The sequence below is a fragment of the Xiphophorus couchianus genome, chromosome 15 (assembly GCF_001444195.1).
Source record: "Xiphophorus couchianus chromosome 15, X_couchianus-1.0, whole genome shotgun sequence".
Taxonomy (NCBI): Eukaryota; Metazoa; Chordata; class Actinopteri; order Cyprinodontiformes; family Poeciliidae; genus Xiphophorus; species Xiphophorus couchianus.
Window position 1 is genome coordinate 20,305,001 of NC_040242.1, and position 5,235 is coordinate 20,310,235.

Sequence of the window (5,235 nt, forward strand, 5' to 3'; positions counted from 1 at the left end):
TTTACTCCAAGGGCAGATATAACTGTTAAAAAGCGTTCGCTACATGAAAAAAATATTATGAATTACAATAAAAGAAAGTAAGAATGATACTACCATGTGGTAGAGTTAACTAAAGGGGACTGAATACTATCGTCCAGCACTTTTATTTTGACATGTTAATTGTAAAAAGAAAAGAAAACGTGTGATTTTGACTCTACTTTAGACTTATGCTCTTGTGTGTATCCGTTTATTTCATACAATCAAAAATACACACACACACACTAATTAGCTTTTAAACTAATTTTGACTAACTGAATGTTAGTCACCATGCTAGCACAAGCCAACATAATATTGATAGCATTTAAGCTAACATTACCTTTTTAGCTAAATTTTGACTTAAAAGCTAAAGTTGACTTACTGAATGGAATAAATTGATATTAGCCATCATGCTAGTGTAACCCAACACGATATTAATAGCACTTAAGCTAATGTTAGTTTTTAATTAATCTTGACTCAAATGTAAACATGAATGTTTGTTGCTGCAATGTGGAAAATTAAAAGGGTGTAAATATGTTTTTACATTCTTCTCGTCTGTACTATTTAGTCGATATTCTTGCCGAAATGACCTCAAAGCTAATCTGTTACTTGGATTGGTCAAAGTGTGTGTATTCCCAGTGACATGCAGGGCCCTTGCCTCACTTTTTCTAATCAAAGTCGATCTTTAAACACTCACGCTGTCTGCTCTGTGTCCCTTTTGAGCCGTCCGAAATTTGCCTAACACACACACACACCGGCACACGCACGCACACAGCTGCGCAATCTGCATGTAAGTAGCAACTCCTTATCTGCTGGATAAGGAGGGTGTTTGCAAGGTGTGATTGATGTTGTCTTCATGGAGCCAAGAGACACTCCTGACTTCAGGCCTTGATTTATGTTGCACTTCATTTCCCCTTCTACCATTTTTTTGTTGTTACGTGGATCCAAAGTTGGAGTACATTAGATGCCAAAAAGTTAAAAATAGGACGCTGCAGGCTCAGCAGATCTGCTGTGTGTCACAGTGTTCGAGAAATAGGTTTTAATTCCATGTCTCTCCGGTGGATTGTCTTTGCGCAGTTTACTGAAGCACATTTAGATACACTAACTGGACTCCAGATGTTGGCACTGTGTGACTCAAAAGGATTCACTCCTGGAAATGGTTCAGCCTTCTTCCCTCTGAGCAGTCCACTAGAGCGCCTTCATCATGGGCTTATTTCTGTTTACTCTTATTGTCTTTTAAAGCCTTTATAGAGGAATGCCCAGCTCAGCAGCCCTCCCATCAGAACACTAATAATCCCCGCTGCTCGGTGACAGCACTCCCCACAGAGAGCCGGGCCAAGTTTACTGAGACGGGACCAGAACAGAAGCACACGGCCACATGCTAGTGTGTGATTTTAAACAGATACTTGGTTACTTTGTACTTACTTGACCTCGGAACATAAATCGGATGAGTAAAAAATCTGCGTTTCGCTCTTGCACACAGTTTGACGAGGCCAAACCAGCCAAGATGTTGCTCTGTTTTTCGTGCTCTGTCATCCTTTTGTCTGTGTTTGACAGGCGTGAATCAAACCATGCAAGTTTAATGTAGTATTCCCAGCAATGAGACGGCTATATTTTTTTGTAGAGCAAAAACAAGGTTTTGAAAGCTTTGCTAAGACATTTAAACCCCTTAAACTTTTGCAGCACTTTTTATGTCACAACCACAGACTACAACGTATTTATTGGGATAGATCAACAGAACACAATGAATTACTGTGAAGTGCAAGGAAAACGTAGGGTGTATTTTACTCGAATACCCCTAAAGAAAGATTTGGAGTGATTAAGGACTGACATGCTGCGTTCCAGTTGTATAGAACTGGAAAATTCCAACTTCCAAGTCGGAAAAATAAACTGGAATGCCTTCCCAAGTTAGATTTTCTGCTTGGATAGCGGAAGCAACTCCGACTACCCTTAGCTACGACTTGTAATACCAACTTTGCGTTTCAGTATGGCCGCTCCTCGTGTCAACAGTAGCAAGCCGTGGTGGAAACATGTATTTTATGAGACCCACTAGCAAGAGTGTGTCTAAAATCATTGCTACGGGTCAAGATTTATTGAAAGTTTAAAATGATGTTTGTAGAAGGTATTACAATCAATTCCATGCTGACATCCCGACTTCTCTGACTCTGTCAAGTGGAACGCCATGACATCAAACCCAGCTCCGAGTTCCAACTTCCAAGGTAACTGGAAAACAGCATTTGGTGGCTGATTACAAATACATGTCCTACTTTTCAGATTCTGAAGCATAAATGCTTTCAAATATGCATTTTTTCACTTTTCGTCTATCACACAAACGACTATGAAACCAATGAGTCTATAACTGAAATTGAGCCTCTGTCTCTTTAACATTGCCTTCAGGAAGTCATCACAACATGGAAACTGCAGCTTCTAGGAGGAGCTGCAGGAGGAGCTTTGTCTAAGAGGCGGGGCTAGGTCCAACCAGACACTTTGCACAGCTGAATAGTTGCCACAGGAGATTGAAGGATTTCTCAAACATGCATGAAAGAATCAAAGCAACACTCCAGGTATGTTTTTGAAAAGGGAATCACATCACATGATGTAAACCTCTAAAAAGTAGGTTTTACATGGTACTGCCCCTTTAATTTGTGGTTGTAACACGCCAGCACGTGAAGAAGTTCACTGGGTATGAATGCTTTGCAAGGCGCTCTAAACACAAAGTCATTTTCAGTCACAGGAAGCCCACAGCTCTCTTTCTGCAGAGCACATGGTTCATTAGAAACAGCTGCAGGCAAGAACATGGCTACTGTAGCTTTCAAATGATGTGTGGCTGGTGTGAGAGACTAAGCAGGCCGCCCTGAAGTGATAAGGCTGAGAATAAATGAGGGGCCTCCACGAGCCACGTGATGCACGACGCTACCCATATGGAAGAAGGGCCTGCACTGTTACGGGAGGAGGCTGAAAGCGAGGGCGGAGGTTGTGAAGAGGAATGACGTTCATCGCGTAGGAACGCACAAAATGCTGCTCACGCCCCCTTTGTTTAATACTATAAATCCTGTGGAAGCTATTATACCAGACAGCTTCAGATGGACAGTCCCACCCTGTTCAAATTTAGCCAGATTCCTATCCCAAAATGACTTTCCTCTCCAAATTTAAGCCTTCCTATGATTCATTAGTAGAAATTCCTAAATCGGTTAAGGATGCGAGCAGCTTTAGTTACTTAATAGTCTTGGAGGTTCATCATATGTCATACTGCTATTGCATTGCAAATCTTACCAAGTATTTTTGGTTTCGTTTCTAATGCAAATGTCTTAGCATACTTGAAATAAGACAAAACTAACTTACAAAAACCTTTCTGCGAGATAGAGGAGCTTGTTTCAAGGCAATAATTCCTGAATCTTGATTAAAAAATACAGGTTCCACTGGCACATTTCACTTGTAATATGGGAAAATGTTTTAGGTGAAATACCTTACCAATAGAACCAGTACATTTTTATCCATATAAAATGGGCAGTATTATGCTAAATCAACTGTTTTGAGCTTCATGTCATGTTCTAATGTTATTCTGTCATCAAAAACATGCTTGAAGTGTTGCCTTGATTCTTTTACGAATGTCTGAGGAATCCTTGAATCTCCGTGGCAACCATTCAGCAGTGCAAAACGCCTGATGGGACCTAGCCCCGCCTCCTAGGTGTAGCTCCTCCTCGGAGCTGCAATTTCCATGTTGTGATGACTTCCTGAAGACAGAGTTTCAGAAACAGCAGAAGTTTTTAAAGAGACAGAGTTAAATTAGGAAGTAATATTTATTCTAAGTCATATAATTTCTTAATATACAGCATTTTTCTAACAACTGAGGGTAACAGTTACTTGATATGTTCCTGGAAAATACATAAGACTGTCTCTTTAAGGAATTTTTTACTGAAAACAAGCTCCTATATTTTGCTGAAAAGCTACTTGTAACTTAGTTTTGTCTTATTTCAAGAGGACCAAGATATTTGCTCTAGAAACTAGACCCAAATACTTGGTAAGTGTTTGTGTTTTTACAGTGTGTAAGTGTAACAACATTGAACTTCTTTGTTTTCTCTATGTGGTGTGCACCATGTGGCGTTTAATCTTCCCACAGACTACAGTTCTAGTCTGTTTTATGTCTATTAAAGGGAAAGTGGGACAATGTCCGTCACAGTTGCAGCAGTTTTAAAATAGAAGAGCTCAATCTATCTTCAGTGAAGCCTAATTTATGTCATCTGATCTGTTTTTGATGTGAATAGAGCATGAAAGTGCTCCTTAGCTTTTTTTTTTAAGAAATATGACTGCAAGAGACAGGCGGCTGCTGTTCCAAGATAAACAGCGTTTTCTTACAGCATTTCCTTTTAATAATGAGTAATGCATGTCAGAGTTACGGAAAATCGGCACACTAAGCTTTTCCTCAAAAGTGAACCATTATGCTTCTTTACTCACCCTTTCCAGTCCTTGTGTTGATAGGGCAGCTCAATTTAGTCCTCCCCTCCAAGATCCAAATCATTTTCAGAATTAAACAGGTTTTTATTCAGGATGTTTATTTACTTTCTATGGTTTTTGAGTTTGCAGTGTCCCGCTCTGCCGGCTCGTGTCATATTACTTTTGGCGTGACATCATTGTCTCATTGTCTTATTATTACTTTTCATATTTAAATAATAAATATGAATTGAGACCATCGGCAGACCATCTCAGAATTTCATATAAGTTATTGGCCCGTTAACCAGAAAGTAGGTCATGATTCCAGGTTCACTTTCAGTTTCAAGCTTCCTGCATCCTGAGATGAGTGACACTTCATCAGCACCAGCAGAAGAATGAATATTATGTGAAAGCAAGATGAAACATGACTGCTCCAAAAGCAGGAAGCTGATTGTACTACAGAGCATTCTAGGTAAATACAACCAAAACAAACACGCTAGTCTAGTGCTAGCTGGACATATGGTTCATAGTCTTTTACCAACAAAAAAGAAATCCTACAACCGTTAAAATCTGATGCCACTCCATTTTTGCTTACATTTTGTGAAGAAGGAAGTTCTTCTTCAAAAGGTTTTCTAGTTGTTTCCTTCGGTGGTTCTTGGTGCAGCGCCCCCATAGGTGAGTGGGGGAACAAGCTTTTCAAAGGGTTTGGATAGTGTGGCACAGTGTGGTGTGAAAGCGAACTGCACCAGCTGAAAAATAATGTTGCAATTTTGGCCTCCAGTCAAACCA